The sequence below is a fragment of the Trichosurus vulpecula genome, chromosome 5 (genome assembly GCF_011100635.1).
Source record: "Trichosurus vulpecula isolate mTriVul1 chromosome 5, mTriVul1.pri, whole genome shotgun sequence".
NCBI lineage: Eukaryota > Metazoa > Chordata > Mammalia > Diprotodontia > Phalangeridae > Trichosurus > Trichosurus vulpecula.
The window spans coordinates 44,831,022-44,849,750 of NC_050577.1; the positions used below are offsets into that span (position 1 = coordinate 44,831,022).

An 18,729-nucleotide genomic window follows, 5' to 3' on the forward strand; every position below is an offset into this window, starting at 1 on the left:
AGCTCTAGAACAAAGTCTCTCTGCTCACTCTTAGCTACCCAATTTTTTTTTTCCCCAACCAGCAGTCTGGCGGGTGGGGGCGGGGTGGTGGACACTTTAGGGAGGTCAGTTATTGTTCGGCAAAGAAAAAGAAGAGAGTCGCCTGTGGGACTTGAGATGTGGGGTAGGGGCGCAGGAAAAAGTGAAGGATGCTATGCAGTTTTCTACGGAGAAATCTCTGATTGGATAATAAGAAAGAAAGAGAAAGAAAGAAAGAAGGAAGGAAAGAAAGAAAGAGAAAGAAGGAAAGAAAGAGAGAAAGAGAAAAAAAGAAAAAGAAAGAAAGAAGGAAAGAAAGATAGAAAGAAAAAGAAAAGACTTAGGAGACGAAGACAGGAATAAAGGAAGGACGGAAGAAAAAGAAAAGAGCTTAAAAGGAGAGGAAGATAGGAGTAAAGGAAGGAGGGAAGTTTAAAAGGAGAGGAAGATAGTAATAAAGGAAAGAAATTTAAAAGGAGAGGAAGGTTGAAATAGAGGAAGATAGAAAAAGAAAGCTTAAAAGGAGAAGAGGAATTAAAGGAAGGTAGAAAGTTTAAAAAGAGGGAGACTGGAATAAAGAGAGAGAGAAAGGAAAAGCTTAAAAGGAGAGGATGACAGGAATAAAGGAAGAGAGGAGGAAGGCAGGGAAAGAAGAGTGGCCGTGGCCCCTCCGGCATCCTCGAGAGCGCAGGAAGGATGGAGAGTTGGTGGCTGGCACCCCCGCGTCCTGGCCTCCTCTGCCCTCCGGCTGCTCAACTTCTCGTAACAGCTGAGGGGGGTCGGCGCTGGCGCGGACCCCCGAGGAGTGCCCCAGTCCGGGGCTCGAGCCCTCCTCCTGCACCCCCAGCTTTCCCCCTCGCGCCTCCCGCCTCCTCGGGATGGGGCACAGGGGGTGCGGCGCGTGCTTGGCTCCGGCGCCAGGCGCTCCCCGGTCCCCGGTGTTAAAGTGGTAGTTTTCCCTCCCTGGAACACCGGGGGCGCAGAGTCCCCGGCGGGCCCCGAGCCTCCCGCTCCCATAGGGTGCAAGGCCCGAGGCTTGCAGGCGTATTTATTTATTTCTTCTCAAAGTTAGACCTCGCACGGAAAAGGGGGCGGGCCGGGGCCGGGAAGGCCGGACGGGAGGGGGGTGGGGGGAGCTGGGGAGGCTATTGGGTTTTCATTGTGTGCCGGGGTCCGCGCGGGTTGCGGGGGGCAGGGAAGGAGGAGAGTCGGGGGGGGGGGCGTCGCAGTCACGCCACCGCTGCCCCTTTAAGGCCGCCCTCCCCCTGCAGCCCCTCCCCCTCCTCCCAGGAACTAGTCTCGGGCTCCCACCTCGCGAAGAGCAGGCTCTGGGCCTCATCACACCCCCGCCCCTTCCCCAGATCATTGCACCCCCACGCTGTGGGCTACGCTTCGCAGGACCGCGGCCTCCGCCGCCCCCACCCGCCGCCGCACGGAGCCCGGGGTGTGGGTAGCCCCGAGGCGGCCGTCCCCGGGCCCCGCGGGCATCCCCGGCACTAGCACCTCTCGGCCGCCTCCTGGCTGGCTCCGCCGCGGCAGGACGTGGGGACTATTTTCCCCGTCTCCGGTCCCCGCCCCTCCCCCGCTCCCTCCCCCGCGCGGTGGAACGCTCCGCGCGGCGCCGGCGGCTGCTGCGGCCTCGGCGGCAGGATACACGGTGTCCTGCGCGCCGTATAAGAGCTCCTTGTGCGGCGCCATTTTAAGCCTCTCGGTCCGTGGTAGGAGGAGGATCCCGGGGAAGGGAGCCGGCGGAGGCGGAAGGCGGAGGGCGCTGGCGTTGAGGCGGCTCTCGGCGGCGTCGAGCGAGCGGAGCGGGTCGCGGCGGGGCAGCAGCCGGAGCCCGGAGGCGACAGGACCCCGGCGGCGGGCGGCGGCCGTTCCCTTGAGGTGCTTGGGCGCTCGCTCGCTCTCCGGAGCGAAACTTCCTCGGCGGCGCGAGCCCCGAGTGGGAGGGAGGGACGGAGGGAGGGACGGGCGGCGGGGCGGGGTGGGGTGGCTGGTGGGCCCGACCCGGCTCGGCCCGGCCCGGCTCGGGAGGCTACGGCGGCACGGCCCTGGCCCCGGCGGGGGGCGCATGGATGGGGCTGCCCGCCTCTGGGGAGCGGGGCCGCGGCCCGCCGGGGCAGGGAGGGAGCTTTGGGGCCCGGGCCGGGGGTGGTCAGCCTCCCCTCGCTGGTGGGCCAGGCGCTCCGCGGGGAGGGGGAGGGGGCAGGGACTTCTGGAAGAGAGGGGTATGTCGTGGGGGGCAGGAGCTTCTAAAGGAGGGGGCGTATCGTGGGGGCAGGGGCTTCTAGAGGAGCAAGGCACAGTATGGGGCAGGGGCTTCTAGAGGAGGGGGCGCGCTCTGGGGGGGCAAGGGGGCTTCTGGAGGAGGGATGCAGCAAGGGGACAGGAGCTTCTAGAGGAGCGAGGCACACTATGGGGCAGGGGCCTCTAGAGGAGGGGGCGCGCTCTCGGGGGCAGGGGCCTTTAGAGGAGGGAGCGCAGCAAGGGGGGCAGGGGCTTCTAGAGAAGAGGGGCGCTCCACGGCAAGGGGAGTCCGACGTTGCTGAGAAGTGGGAGGGTAGGGTGTCTGAGTAGGGGATCGTGCGGGGGCTTTCAATCGGTGGAGCACTTTGGGGTGGGGGATGCAGCCTCTGGATCGAGCCTCGGCTCTTGCAGCGCACGCTGGGGAAGGTGGAGATTCCGCTCTTCTAGAAGGATTCATAGTTCTGAGAACCGTGTACTTTCAGCCTAGTTTGCGGGGTTCCTGTTTGCTGGCAGTCGGTGGGGAAGGGAGAACAGCCTAGTTCTTTTGGTTAGTGTTGGGATATGAGAAGTGGTTTTCGCTTCAGGTCTGTATTTCCTTTACAGGACCGAGGGGAAGATTTTTTTTTTTTAAGAATAATATCCTCTGTGGTCTCTTTACTACGTGGATTTGAGCAGCACTCCTACCGGAGATGCTTTTTCTGCTACATCTGGCACTGGAAGATGAAAACCAAGCAACTTTTAATCTGAGCCAAATTCAGAAACAGCCGAGATTTATTTAGGATTTGCTTACTTGGGGACTACCCGACTGGTTTAAATCAAATAGAATCTGAAATCTATCTACTATTAGGGTTCGTGACTGTATTTTGTTTCCTAACTGATTTAGGGACTTCTTTTACGCCCTTACAGTAACTACTAAACTTTTCAAGCTTTTATGTGGTGAGTTGAATTTCTTTTCGCTACTAAATTGACCAAGCGAAACTTGATACAAGGCAACTTCCTTCAGTGTTTTGTCTAGGGTAGAGACTGTTTCGAAAGGGATTTGGGAAGGAAGTTCCCACAATAGTCTCTATGTATCAGCTATATACTTAACATTTTTCTCCAGCTTGAAACGCTTTGCATTTCTGTGTAATGGTTTCCTTTGGTTTCTTCTCACTTGAAATATGCATTGTTCCCTACTTTGTATTTTACAGACATCTGTCTCCCCTCCCCCAAAGTATGTGAGTGGTGCATGGAGTGAGAGGCTCGCTGCTGGTATGCGGAGGTCGGCAAAAGGAAATCTAGGAGTGGTTTTAGTGAAATAAGAGCTTTGTAGACTAGACATAAACTTGGGTACTTGAGGGTTTCTTTGAGACGGTTTTAGTCAAAAGCAACGAGTTTTCAAATTTAGTCCAGTGAAGTTCTTTTATATGTAGACTTATGATTTAAGATACCACTTAATTAATCCTTTTTAGTTACAGTCGTTGGTAAGGTTTGATGATTTCCAGGTGTCTTCAAGTTCTTTGCCACAACTTCACTGAAAAAGCTTATTGTGTATGTTGTGATGGCCACTATGTTACGGTGCAGTCTACTGGTTGCTTGAATTAAGGAATTAATTACATTTGTACTTGAGTAAGACTTAATTTTTACTTTAGAATAATAAATCTTTTGATACAATATTTTAAAGCAGAAATTGCCCCCCACAGGTTTAGCGACTGGTGTTTCTATTCCCATTTCTTTGAGACTCCATAATAAATTAGACCAGGGCTTCTTAATTTTTGTGTGTATCATGGACCCCTTTGACAGTTTGTTGTAGCCTATGGATAGCCTTTCACAATGTTTTTAATGCATAAAGTATGTAAGATTACATAGGAAACTAGTTATTGAAATACACTTATCAGAATACTACCAAAAAAAAAGTTTATAGACCGTAGGTTAAGAATCTCTGTGTTAGATCATTTATTTCTGACGTGATTGATTTGTACAACCAGGCAGAATAAAGCTCCAAGGCTATTATTGCAATAGTCTCATTGAGGAACTTTTAAAAGTTTGAAGTTACATGTATTTTCTGAACGTTAAATGTAGAAGCTGCTTAAATCTGAAAGTTTTGAGAAGTAAATTTAAGATTTGAAATCCTCATAAAGGACCATAAATGACTAGTCATTTTGCTACTTTGTAGAGAAGACCAACTCAGCTTCTTAAAGAGTCTTAATTAAGGGACTAACAAGGTTCAACAAAGCAGTTATTAATATTTGGGAGCCTAGAGTTATATAGATAAATATTTTGTACAAAGATGATATTTAAAAATTGTGATTTCATTGTTGTGGGAACTCTTGACAGATTGTAACCCCTTCTGTACATGTGGGTTGCTTTTACTTCTCTGCTCACCTTAGTTGCTCCCCCTCCCCCAAATTTTTTTTATCTGGTCATTTTCTGATGATTTGATGCCTAAGAATTAAAGATACTGCCTTTCTTACTTGGTGCCCTCCATGTCACAGTGAGGTATTAGTGGGCCCCAAGTGGAAGCCACCAACATGACTCTGTTAAGGTTTACATTGTAGTTCCTCTTCTCACTTCATCTTTGGTCTTGTTCTCTATGCTTGGGAATGCCTCCAGTTGTACAATCTCCTGCTTAACATACACTGGCTGTGTTACAGTACTTAATCCCACAAACGCTGAACAGGTATTATGTGTAGAACATGTGCATAGCATGGGATATGATGACAATGTCCCTGCCTTCAGGGAGCTTACATTGAGCTAGAGACCTAGTAGAAATATGTCCTCCAAGATATACAGTTAGGATTTTGTAAAGCACTGTTTTTACATAGTTCCTACCTTATTAGATTGTTAAAGGTATTTTATGTTATTTTGCAGTTTAAGAACCCCAATCGAATCCCATGTCAGAACCCCAATTGAAACCAGGGTTCTCCTGACTTAAAAGTCCAGGACTGTGTACTTAAAATTAAGTTCAAGACATTTTTGTTATTTGGAGCTGCCTCTCAGAACCTTGATTCCCTTCTGTCCCTGCCTCCCCGCCTCTACCCCCAATACTTGGAGGTGATATCTTTCCCTTAAACCTTTTTCTTAGACAAGATCATAATCAATTTTGTATTTGGGTGTGTCATACCCATTAGACAGTAAGTTCCTTGAGAGCATTGATTGCTATATTTAGTTTGTTTCTTCCTAGTATCTGCACTCAGTAGGTACTTAATTTTTTGAATGAATATTTTGTTGAAAGTATGAGAACTCAGCTCCTACTGCTAAACAGCTGTTACTGGCATGGGAATAATAAACTGTGGGACCTCCTCAAACATTCGTGCTCTTGCCTGTGCCTGGTGGTGATTTAAGGTGAATTAGGAAGCTAGGAGGCAGGTGAAAGGTTGTGAGTAGAAGGCTAATGATATCAAATTTGTAGGGGTTTGACAATGACCATTATTATACAGTTCGCAAATAGTACGTTTAAAGCCTCCAGACAGGACAGCCTAATGAATTTAAGAATAGGTAGGGGCACTTATGTTACATTTAGGAATATAAATGTGCTAGTATAATTGAAATTGTTTTTTGAAAACCAATCAGGCATATTGAAATCCAGTAACACATTTTCCAAAATCTGTCTTATGTTCCATCAGTATGTTTTAGAGATAGTACTTGTTGCTGGTATTCATTGAAGGAGTAAAATTAAATTTGTGCTTTGTGTATTTGACTAGAGAAGGGAGAAGACTGCTGTAGCCACAAGCTAATGGAGCCCAACTAAATTGCTTTCTGAATTTCATTTTAAGTTAAGTATAAACTTGATAAAATGTGGACCCACAAAAAAGCTTTTTGTTGGAAGACAAGAATTGGTTTATCAGGTTTAAGTAACTTTCTACAGTAACCGATAGTAAAATGTTACTGTGTCTAATAAAAATTGTCTTTTGTAACAAGATGTAATTGTATATAGAAGTTAAATGACCCCTAATAAAATACTAGCCACCTGTCTTATAGCAGACAACTGTAACAGTTTTTTAATTCAGTTTTATTTACATAGTTGTTTTCCTGAAGTCTCTAGGCTGCTTCTCATCTTGTAGATGCAAATGTGAGCAAAGTAACTAGTTACTAATTATTTGCTTAAACAACTTTCTATTCCTTTGTATTTCCCTTGATGGGAAGGGGTTGTTCTCAGACTATTTTAGTTTTTTAATTATTCATTGTTTGAATTCTGAGAATAACTTAATTGAACTGGAATACACTTTGTTTTGAACAAAGCTTTTTCTTAGCTCAGAACTGCAGGAGTGATTTTAAAGCTTTGCCCCCGACCCCTGACAGAAAAACTTTATGAAATTGAGAACAACCATCATAGTTGTCACTGCATTTAGAAATATAAATGTTGTTTTATAAGGAAATTTTTTTTTGTTGCTTAGCAGGCCAGATTGCATTAGAGTTTTTATAGTCCTAAGAGACTTAATACCATTTCATCTGTCATCTTTGTTTTACTGTTTATCCTCATCCTTTAAGAAGAGGGGGGAAATGTTGTTGGAGAGATTAATTTTATTAGGACCATAGTCTCTAAGGAGGGATAGAAAATTCAGTGTCAGATCTTTTAAGCATATTGTCATATTTATTTCAAGTAGGCTAATTGTATATGTTGGAATTTTTATGTCGCTGTGTGAGGGCCCTTCTCCTTTCCTGTCATTCAGGTTGCTGTAAAGTTGAGAGTATTATGTTTATTGGTCAATGTGGGTGCCCTCCAGTGGCCAGAATAATACCTATTTCTATAAAGGTAGGTATTGAATAACCTGGTTTGTCATGAACCTTTCTACCACTGAGGTCCTATCAACAAACTAAATTGAAATCTGTAAAAGTTATTCACTTAAAATCTGACTTTGTTAAGCATTTTAATTTGTATCCTGTGGGAGTAGCTGTTACTTTTCTTTAGACCAAAATGTTAGTACTGTGAAACTTCCTACTCTAAATATTTCCATGTATTATGAGTTCCTGGTAGCTGAGGTGTTAAAACTCATTTAGACACTATCAATATTGCTTCTCTACAATCAGTGTTTGGAAAAAGAAGATCTATGTAGATAAGAATAGGAAGTTTTTACTCAGATTACTCAATAGAATAGACAACTCTCCTTTAGTATAGCTTAGTCTTCAACCCTAAGTACAATATTTTTGGAAAGAAAAATCATGTAAAATGCTTGAATTAATTACACATTCAATATTAAAATATTCCCAAAAGCTAATAGGTCAGTTTGTACAAAATCAGTTGCACAATAGGATACTCAGCATGATTAAAAACCCAAAAGAAGCTCAAGTAAAATTACATTTGACTAAAAAAATTGCAATGCATGTTAAGAAGTAGGTAGGACACCTAGAGCTAGTTGAAACAGTTATAAATAAGCTATGGCACCTCAGTTCCTAATACTGTGGAAAATGATCTATGTCCCTGTTTTATTTTAGTTATATTTTGTTTTTAAAGTAATTTTTTTTAATATTTCTCTAGTTTCCTGTGTCAAATTTCATGCGGCTCCTATTAAACATTTTATTTTTGTAAATTACATTCAAAACAATCATTAGCTAGCAAAATTAAAGGTTTGTTTAAATTAACCTGCTTTTTTTGGATTAGATTAAAATGTATCAGACTTCCACATTGTCAAGTAATTTAACAGCAAAGTCTATATTTGTGGAGTCATTTAAATTTAAACTGTGCCTAAGTATAAACCCATTGAAAATGTTCTTTTGAGGTGTGTACCACTACTTACTCTACTTAATGCTCCTTAAGGTGGATTTTAGCCCCTTTTGTCTTATTTTATTGGGGGAGCATACCTGTGAAAATAGTATAGTAACATCTGGTGAAATGTTTTTAATGAACAGGTAGCTTGAAATTAGCCCAACAATGGTTTTATGTAAGCTGTATGTCTTGCTACTGGACCCATATGCCTGTGAAGGAGAGAGTGGGGCTGGTAACTTTGCACAGCTCTCCCTCACTTAAATCCAATTCACTTGCAAGTCGTGGCATCACCTCCTTGATGTCATGGTCCTCTTTGAGGACTAAGGACAAATAACATTTTATGTAAACTGTACTTCTAAAATACTTTATATTTGAAGTGCTTTTCTTATAATGACTTTGTGTTGTTTCCATTCAACAAACGAAGAAACAGACTCAGAAGGGAAGTGACATATATCTCAGATTTGTTATTAAACAGTGGAGACTGAAATTCAAGTCTTTAGATTCCAAATCCTGTTCTAGTAAATTTAACATTAATTGCTTACCCTGTGCTAGGTGTTAGGAATATTCTGATAACAATGAAATAGTCCCTACCTTTAAGAAATTTATATTCTCATGCAAAGAATCCTGTTTTGAGTTTCTGGAGTCCAGCATTAAACATTTAATAAACATAGAACCTTTTTTATCTACCTTTTAGGATTTTCTTAAGGCTTATTGGTCAAAGGTAACTTATAACATCTTCTTAAGCTTTTGTTGTTGTTCAGTCATTTTAAGTTGTCCCACTCTCTGACTCCTTTTGGGGTTTTCAGAGTCACTCAGCTACTAAGTGTTTGGAGCCAGATTTGAACTCAGGAAAATGAGGCTTCCTGACTCCAGGCTTGGCATTCTGTCTGCTGATGTTTTATATCACCAGTTCTGAGTGTGATCCAGAGACTGCCCCCTTCCCTCCCAAGGGGTCCCCGAGACCGTTTCACAAGGGTCCATGAGGTCAAAAAGTATTTTCATAATAATAATATGTTAATTTCTAATATAGTAAATACTGATTGAGATAACCCACATAAACAAAAGCTCTTTGTGGTCCTCTAGAATTTTTAAGCGTGTAAAGGATCTTGAGACCAAAAAGTTTGAAAACTGGTATTTTATGATTAGTAGGGTCTTCATTGTATGAATATGTATTATCTATAAATCCTACTTGATGAACAGTTTGACCATAATAGTGTATGTCCATATATATATAAAATAAGACTGTTTTTACAAACCATGCCAAATAGATGTTATTTCTTTATAGGCACAGAGTCAGTAGTTATTTGCTAACGTGTATTGTCTCATCTTATTTTCTTCAGCATAATTTTTGTGTGTAGTAAGAATAAGAAGGCAGAGTTAAGGTGATGTGGGAACCTTACAAGTAAGAGATATAGCAGTTCTTGTTCGCAGACTTAAATCTAGGTTCGTCGTGAATATAAAGTGATCACCTTGATATTTTCTTCAGGTTGGATTGTGGTGGCCTAGGAAGGTAGGTAGAAAGAAAGGGAAATTAAATCCTTTTCTCACCAGTCATACTTTCGAAAGGTGGTATGGCCTAGTGGCTAGAGAGCTATTCTTGCTTTGGCACAAAATGGATGTGTGACCACAGGGCAGTTTTAAGCTTGTAAATTGCAGAACCATTGACTTGTATTGGTAGAGTGAGTTGAAAAATTTGTAGAAAACATTCTGAAGTTATGCTGTATTACTTTTTTGTACAGCCTTTGAAGAAATAATGCTGCTCCCACATTGAGCTTCTTTTAGTCCATAATTTGTGGCTGGCCTATTACTATATAACCAAAATGTTTACTATTGTAGCAATTGTGTATTATAGGAATAGGGACTGTACTTGTGATTTCACTGGTGTAGAGGACTCCGATGAGGAAACTTAGACCATTGCATGTCTGCACCTTCTCTGCAGCATAAAGTTTTAGTTCACCATGTACACTGAGAGACTGAATGTCTCCGAAAGCCATCTTCCTGGCTTTGAAGCGGTTTCTACCTCACTACACTGCCTCTCATACATTCCAAAAATAAATCTCTTAAATTTGTGTGCTGGACCTTAATTATAAGAACTCGGTACAAATGGCTTTGTACTTGAATTGAGCTTAAATTAAGTCCTCCTAAAATGTATTAACATTACCTGTTGGAGACTTAGATTTCTTCTTATGAGAATTTGTTATAATGTTTTTCCTAAATAGAAGAAGCTGTTCAGTCAGCAAGTATTTGTTTTTGTATATGTCATATCACTTCTTTGCTTCTCAGTTGTGGCAGTCTTTTTTGTGTGCCAGTATAGTTTCATATGATAATTTATCTTGATCTAATGGTATAGATATATGATTCAGGGGCAAGGGGGAAGATAACTTGGGGTGGTATTTGGTTGTGGGTATCCAGTGCTCTCTTTGCAACCTGTTCTAAAATCCTATTTATATTCTCAGTATCTTTTAAAAACAATTTCAAGACTACATGAACCACTTGAATTTTAGTCTTTGAAGTGGACACAGACTGTGTGAAAGATACTTAAAATGGTTACTACTCAGTGTGCTCCATTGGAATGAATAGCTCTACATATATTTATATTTATCTTTTTATCTCAGAATTCAATAAATCATTAGGGTTGCAAATACTATCCCTCTCCTAAGATATGCCATGGATCCTGCCAATTTTTACCTAGACTATCTCCTCAATTTCTCCCCACATCATTTGTTTTTCTTTCTTTAAAATTTAAGAAATCAATGATATAAACAATATTACTGGAAAGTATTTTTACACTGTGTTTCTCAGGTATTTTTATCAACATTAATTTGCTTGCCAACCATTTTGCTAATTGAAGATGGATTGGAGCTAGAAGGGACTATAGAGGTGAAATGTTGGCCAGATAGTTGGTCCATGGCAGAGTGTCAAACACCATGGGCCACATATGGCCCAAACGCTCCAAAATGCAACCCAAACCACATTAAAATGTAATCGGGAAATATTTAACAAAATAAGAATATAATAAAACATAGATTCATATTTTAAAACTATGTGGCCCATGGGGATCCTTATATATTGTTTAGTGGCCCCTGTTTCTATTTGAGTTTGACACCACTGGCCTACGGCACCTCTGTGGGGCATCCTATTACAGCATTTTAAAAATAAAACCAATTAAGCACAATTTTTTTCTGGATCCACTATTTACAAAGCACAGTGCTACTTTAACAATTATTCGTAACCTACCAAACTGTCCTTATTCTGAATAGTAAGGCTGCAGTGTACTGTGTATTACATAAGTTGACATGCCCCTAGAATTTCTAATTGAAAGCGGTGTTGGAAATCTTAGGCTTGCTGTTTACCTTATTTTATTTTATTTTTTTTGGCAAGGTTGGGGTAAGAATTCGTTCAAGGGAAAGTAACAAGGGAACAAGTTGCTTTCATTTTAATTTCCATTTCTATTCCAAAAGCAGCTAAGAATAGCAGATAACTGATAAAATAACAAGGTACACTTCATAGACTTTAGATATTTTAGCTTAACTTTGGAAACTTTGAAGATAGTTATCTATTTCAGTCAATTTAGTGAGCTTGCTTACTATAGTATTAATGATACCACTTTTGTATTTTAGGAAATAGTATAAAAAATCACAACTTTCTGTTTTCACTAAACAGCAGCTTTTTTTGAAAATAAAAATATTGCATTCTTGTTACACATTTTTCATGATCTACACTGCTCTTTCTCATCACAACATAAAAGATAATATAAATACTGCTGCTTAGGATGATTTGCTAACTCTAGGAGACATGGGTTGTTACATACTATATAAGATTGTGGGACATTGTCATCGAGTACCAGGCATTGTTAGACAAAACTACCTTAGCTTAATCTTGTAATATTGTGTATTCTATGCTTAACAAATCATAAAAAGCTTTGTAATTGGAATTGAACATTAAAAATTTTTGAGAAACTAATTTTTGATACCTTTAAAGGTAGATTTATTTCAAGACATCAATGAATCATGGACTCACAGAATTTTAGAACCGAACATAATTTTAGAGAATATCTAGTCTACTTGCCTCATTTTTATACATCCCAAATCTGAAGTCCAGAGATGTGAAGTCATTTACCCAAAGTCTTCTAGTTAGTGGCAAAGCTGAGACTAGAGACCAAATCTCCTGATGGCATTATTATTTTATATCTACTATTTTGCTTAGAGGTTTCTAATTTTTAACAATTAGCCAGTGTTTAAGCCTTTTAGGGGGATTGTTGGTCCTATGCTAGCTGGAGTTTAGTGCAATTTTAAACAAGTAAATAAGAGTAATATTTTTGAAACCTTAAGCTTTTTTTTAAAGATCTTGAGCATAAGTGAGCAGTATCTAAAGTAACCCATCCAAGATAAAGATCAGGAAGTAACCTCCACACTGGCTTCTATGAAAATTCTTCACATATTAATTTGTGGAGGAATAATTTCACAGAATTTTGGAGTTGTGAAAGGCTTTGATAACCCAATATTTATATTTATAAGATAACTATCCTGCAGCAAAAGGACTGGAGAAAGACTTCATTTGCAAATAGCAGGAGCAATTTCTAGATACAAAAATCAGTATCACAAAGTTCAGTCACTTGGGAAAGATACCATTTAAGTTTTAACTTGAGTGAGCTTAAATATCAAGTTAATAATTCTGTACAAAAGGATTTTTAAAGAAAAGATTGGTAGAACTTATTTTCTGTAGCCCTTCCTATATATCTTAACATTTTTCTCTTTTAAAAAGTTGGTTTAAAAAATTTTAGATGAACAGGTAACACGAAATTATTTAAAACCTAACGTGACAAACCTCTTTTATTTAAGGCTCATACCCACCCTACTTCTAAGAAAGATTTAAGACTTACATATTAAAATAATTTTTAAGAGTAAAATTGGAAGAACTACCAGATGGAAACAGCTTTAGGGTTTTAAAATGCATTTTAATTGGTATATATTAAATTATTTACGTTTCACAATGTATCCTTTCCTCCATCCTTCCTAGAGATTTATTCATTATAACAGAGAATAAAAAAGAAAGGAAAACTCAGTTTAACAAAATTAATTGACAATATATGCTGTTCTCCATTCATAGTCTCCCTTTTCTGCAAAGAAGGAGTGGGGTGACTCCTCAAAGCCCTTCTTTGGTGTTAAGAAAGGAAAGAAATGTTTATTAGACATCTACTATATGCCATGCACTGTGCTGCTAAGTATGTTACAAATAGTATCTCATTTGGTCCTTATAACAACCCTGGAAGATAGGTGCTGTTGTTATTCGCATTTCTGAGATATTGTTCAAATGACTTTCCTAGGGTCACACAGATAGTAAGTGTCTGAGGCCAAATTTTACCTTGGGTCTTCCTAACTTGAGGCCTAACAATCTATTGCACCACCTAGCTAGCCCTAAGCTTAGTCATTATTATTTCATAGCTTTCAGTTTTGATCTTCCTGTTATCGTCATTGTGTGCATTGTTTTCCTACTTCTGCTTGCTTTATTATAAGTCTTCCCATGTTTTTCTTGAGTCATTGTTTTTTCACAGTACAGTAGTATTCCATTATATTCATAGATCACAACTTGTTTAACTGTTTCTCAGTTGATGGGCATCTACTTTGTTTCTAGTACTTCTCTACTATAGAAAGTTGTAGTTGTAGTTTTATGTTAGGGTTAATTAAAAGATAGAGAAAACAAATCTAGTTAGTCATAGAACAACAGCAATGCGCTGAGAGAGTCGTGTGGGCACATGGTAACATTACCAACTTGTGGCCCTTGGTTGTTTATTCAAACTCTTGATTATATGTTCTATGTCCCTATCATTTGAGAGGCAAGCAGTGTTACACAATGGCTAGAGCTGGTCTGGAAGATCAGAAGTCCTGCTTCTGGAAAGCGCTTTGATCCTCTGGGCAACTCTCAGGCTATAAGTTGCAGAACAGGTACTGAACCTTCCTTTCAAGGAGTTCTGGTAACAGTGAAATCACAGGTTCAATACCTGTCTTCATGCTTATGATGTCAAAAATGCAATTTCACACTCCCTTACAGTTTCCCTTGTGTGCCTAATGAAATTAAGTCAAAGGCTAATTTCACTGTCTTTGCCCTAAAGCAATCGTCATTATTTTATTTCCTGCCTTGTATTTTTTTAAAAATGAATTTGGCTTTAAAAACTTAATGACATTTAAATATTTGGTCATAGAAATAGTTTGTGTTTTATCGGATGTTGTTTCATAAAAAGTGACTCTAAGTGAATAAAATTTGATCCATAATGCATACCCTAAAATTAATATGATTTCTTATAAGTCATACTGTATACATTTTGGGGCTTTGGAAGATTCTTTTTTTACTTTGAATGGTGATTTCCCTCTCTCTTCCTCCCCCTGCCTTTCTGCCTCCCTCCCATATAAAAGAAAAGCTACAATAATCCAACTCAAGTATATACCTTTTCATGATTCAAACTGGTAGTTGAAAATATTTAGCTTACGATATTATTTTCCAAAGTTTAAGAGAGCCTTATAGTCAAAATGGAAAGAATTAAATTCGTCAAACAAAAGTAAAATAAAGTATAGAGCAGTGAATGTTTTTCTTTTTAACCAGCGTATAGCACAATGTCTGGCACAAGGTGAGTGCTTAATAACTATTTGCTGATTGGTATTTTAGACTTAAGATCACTCTAAAAATTGTTTGCATATTTATGATTAAGTATGTTACTGGTTGCTTTACAAAAGAAATTATTGCAACATAGCCTCTTCTGTGAATTGGCAGAATGAGAATTAGGTGTATCAAAGGGTATATTGTTTTTGACATAAATTTTAGGGCCTGTTATATAACTCTTTGAATCAGAGGAGCTGGTTAGACTTCTTTACAGGAGAGCTAAAAGTGCACTGAAATGAAGATGTGAGAACTGAGCAGGAAGTAAGGTCTAGTTTGCCTAGTAGGGTGAGAAGTTACTTATCCCAGGGTCCTGAGCAAGATAAAGGGACCTGTTTTCTGCTTTGTAGTTCAGAAAGTACCTTTGGAGGGAAGCTGAGAAGCAGTCCTCCTAAGTGTTTTATATACTTAACCAGCCTATTGAAAGCAGTCACATTTAAATTTAAATACAGTTAGAATAGGTGGATGCTACATAACTGAACAAAAGTGACATACCTAAAAATGAGTTCTTGAGGACCAGAGGTTTTGGCCAAGATATTACCCAGTAGCTGCTAAGTAAGGCCCTCCCTAAGGGAGCTAGCCATTCAGAAATAGACTGTATGTATGAGCCAAGGTGTGCTCTATTTCGCCTCCCCAATTCAGTTTTATACTCTTTGAAATTAGACTAATTTCTGCCTCTATCTTTCTATCTCCTGCATCAAGCACAATGAGGAGTACTAGGTAAAACAAGTGTTTTGTAGATTTGATCTCTTGAACTAGATATAGTTTGTGAACTAGATGTAAACTTAGTTATCACTTTTCCTAGAAACTGAAACAGTAATTTAAGAAATAAGGACAAGAGAATAATCTGGTGACGAACAGTGTTTCGTAGAGAGCCCAACTGTGTAATTATAGTTGTCACCACAAATTTTTTACTTTGTAGAGCAAAGTGGGTTTCTCGGGGAAGGAATGGACTCTCATCTTTCATTCATCACGTGCAAAGTACTATTTAATATGGTGGAGGAATTAAATGTTTGAGTTTTTGAGAAGCTTAAAATAATTTAGAAGAATTAGGGAGTTGTTAGTCGTACCTCTTAGGTAGAAAAAAAGATTTATTTAGCACTGGCAACTAATTGGTGACCAGTGGAAGAGGCCTAATGAAGTTATTGCACATGTAAACCCAAGATTTAAATGTTCTGAGGGTAGTTCTACTAAATATTTATCTATCTGTTGAAGAGTATACACAATTAGAGCTCAGACAAGAGGTGAAAGGTGTGAAAAAAGCATTCAGATTAGGTTTTAATAAAATCCCTTGAAATGTATTAGTTAACACCTCTTAAAATACTATGAGCCATGGAAGAATGTTGAGCTTTATACTATCTGTGTATGAGTGTTAGATGATTAACATTGTAGTGAAGCTTGCTGGAAATGTCAGTTGATGTTCTTTTTTATTGAAGACATAATTATTGCAGACTGCCCAAAGGTTTATTTAACACCAAGTAAACTGGTTCAGAATTGTAACTGCTTTTGAGCTGTACCCTTGCATTAAAGGGATAGGAGTCGGAATGTAATCCAGTGGTTTGAGGAGGTAAGGGTGTAGTAAAACTGCTTGTCTTTGAAGTTTTCTGTAGATGAATTCCATATGTATAAGGGAGGAGGCACTAGAGTGTTGGAGAAAATTAACTGCAGACTTCCAAATGGAGTTCCATTTCACTGCAATGTAGAAAAGTGCTGACGTAGGCAACTATCTTTCACAGCCACTGAAAGAATGCAGTCATGTCTAACTTCACTTATACAACAGTTTGTTTAGAAATAAAGCTAGAAACTTTCCATATAAATTCTATTCATAGTTATTCTGAGCAAGGCACTATTCCTAGGAAGTCAGGTTTTATAGTTGTTGTTTCTTAATTATTGAAATTGAAGCTTAGGTCTCTTGCTCTGTAAAATTTATCTCCTGTCTGGAATCACTTTTTTTATAGGAGTGGGTGGAGTACAAAGTTAAAAAAGATGCTCAAGTTAGCTTATACATATTTTTGCTATTAAGGATCATAAAATTTATCTTGTGTAGGGTGTAAGAATTGTAGAGGCTTGTGTAATTTGGAGAGTATTGAGTCTTGGGTCATATAGAATCACAGACTATGAAAAAGAGTAAGAAATAGCAAATATACAGGCATGGAAAGAACAGCCTTATAGTAGAATCATAGGGCTACTGGTTACATTGTGATAGGATTGAGTGTAAAAGTTAATATGAGACTGTGAAAGTTGGCAGATGTCACTCGGAAAGCAGTTTGAATTAAATGTGGCCCCAAAAACTTCATTTGCATGCTATATGAATGGAGTGTTACTAGGAACTGACTACTAACCAAGCAACGGTAATACTTATAGACTACCCATGATACATGAAAGAAGGGTGTCTTGAGAGAAGCTTTATAATAAATAGCACTAAAGTCAGTTCTCTGTGAGAGTATTTTGATTTGTGCCGTAGATATGTTTTTCCTGAAAAGTTGTACAAAAACCAGAATATTTTATAGAAAATATTTCTGCAAAATAAAGGATTCTTTCATAACGTGATACACATTTTATTTTTAAAAAGTTTTATTGGTACCTTTTTAAAACCAAATTCATTTCCCGATAGCCTTCCTTGTAATGAAACAGGCAACCTAACCAAATACCTGAGTCTTGCCGCATATACAACCTTATGCCCCTGCAGGCCCCTACCTCTCTACTTAGAGAAGGAAAATGTTTCATCCATAACCCTTTAATTTATCTTTGCTAAATTAAGAAAGCTTAGTATATAAGTTGCAAATAAGACACATCTGTACAATAAGATTTCCTAGCACCTAAGTCATGCCCTATTTTATTGAGAAGATTCCTTGGACTTCTTTTTGAGAACAACCTAGGGAAATCATACCTACCGTTTTGAAAACAAAAGGCTTCTTAGCTTACTGTAATTGCCTTATGTAATGGTCTGTTATTTTTTACAAAGAGAAAAGAGATTTATATGAAGGCTTATTTTTTATTTTTGAAGTATTGTGAGTCTAGTAAGCATTTTGAAGGCTAATAATAGACTATTACCTGTTAAAGAAATGTTAGAAGTTAGGGTAAATGGGAGAAGGGTACTGATCTGTATAGAGCAGTAAACTCCACTTATCATTGGGAGAGTCAAGTGACCTCCATATGCCAGTCAGGAGTGTCAGGGAAGAGGGTCTTCATCTACACTGCTGGAACATCTCCCTGCCCTTCTTTTTTTTTTTTTCCAGAGTCGATTCCATGCAACAAACACTTTCAAACATTGTAAATGGCACTAGGCCAAAAACTGCAACAGTTTGTGCCCTTAAGGAGCTTCCTTATCCCATCTATGAGTCTCTGCTTGAACCTCAGTTTCCTTGTCTGTAAACTGGAATACCGTCTGTGGTATTTATTCTTAGGGTTGTTAAGGGGACTAAATTAGATAATGTACATAAAGTGTTTTAAGTGCTCTATAAATGTCAACTTTTACTATCATTTTACTGGGTTGGAGATACAAACAATTGAGGGATCAAACCAAGCTGAGACTTGAAAGAAGCTAGGGATTCTAAGAGGTGGAGGTGAGACAGGTTTGCATATTTCAGGCATGAAGTACAGCCTGTACAAAGACAAGGATGGAGGTCAGTGCTAGAGGGTTAAGTCTTCCAGTTGTCTATAGGATGAATATGGAATGCTTTTGCACTCTGGCTGTCCTCCAGTCCTAAAATGTTATCGCTCCTTAACCTTAGCCTCTTAATTTTACTGGTTTCCTTTGAGCTCAAATCCAACTTTCTGTAGGAGGTCTTTCTGGGTTCCCCCCAGCTCCTGTGCCTTCCCTTTTGAGATTATCTCCTATCTAGTCTGTATGTATAACTTTGTAGTTATTTACACATCTCCCCCATTAGAATGTGAGCCCCTTTGCTTTCTTTGCTTTCATTTCTACCGCTTGGCATAGTGCCTGGTACATAAGTGCTTAATAAATGCTTTTTGACTGACTATATGAACATTTCCATTTTTTATAGGTTATTTGGAATCATGGGAGTTATCAAAATTAGATAGGGTATATCTAAATGAAATGAGTTATGGAGCAAACAGAACAAGCTTTCAGGGAAACTTGAAAGTATTTAAGGGGCCAG

General features: G+C 39.4%; 1 protein-coding gene across 2 annotated transcripts in view; it reads left to right on the top strand.

Annotated features, from left to right (window-relative positions):
* The first annotated feature begins 1,709 nt into the window (after positions 1-1,709).
* CTNNB1 (catenin beta 1) overlaps positions 1,710-18,729 on the top strand; it is a 44,969-nt gene continuing 27,949 nt past the window's right edge. For both annotated transcript variants that reach the window (XM_036759227.1, XM_036759229.1), the window contains exon 1: positions 1,710-1,905. The gene's annotated coding sequence lies outside the window, so the exon portion shown is untranslated. The remainder of the gene's footprint in view (positions 1,906-18,729) is intronic.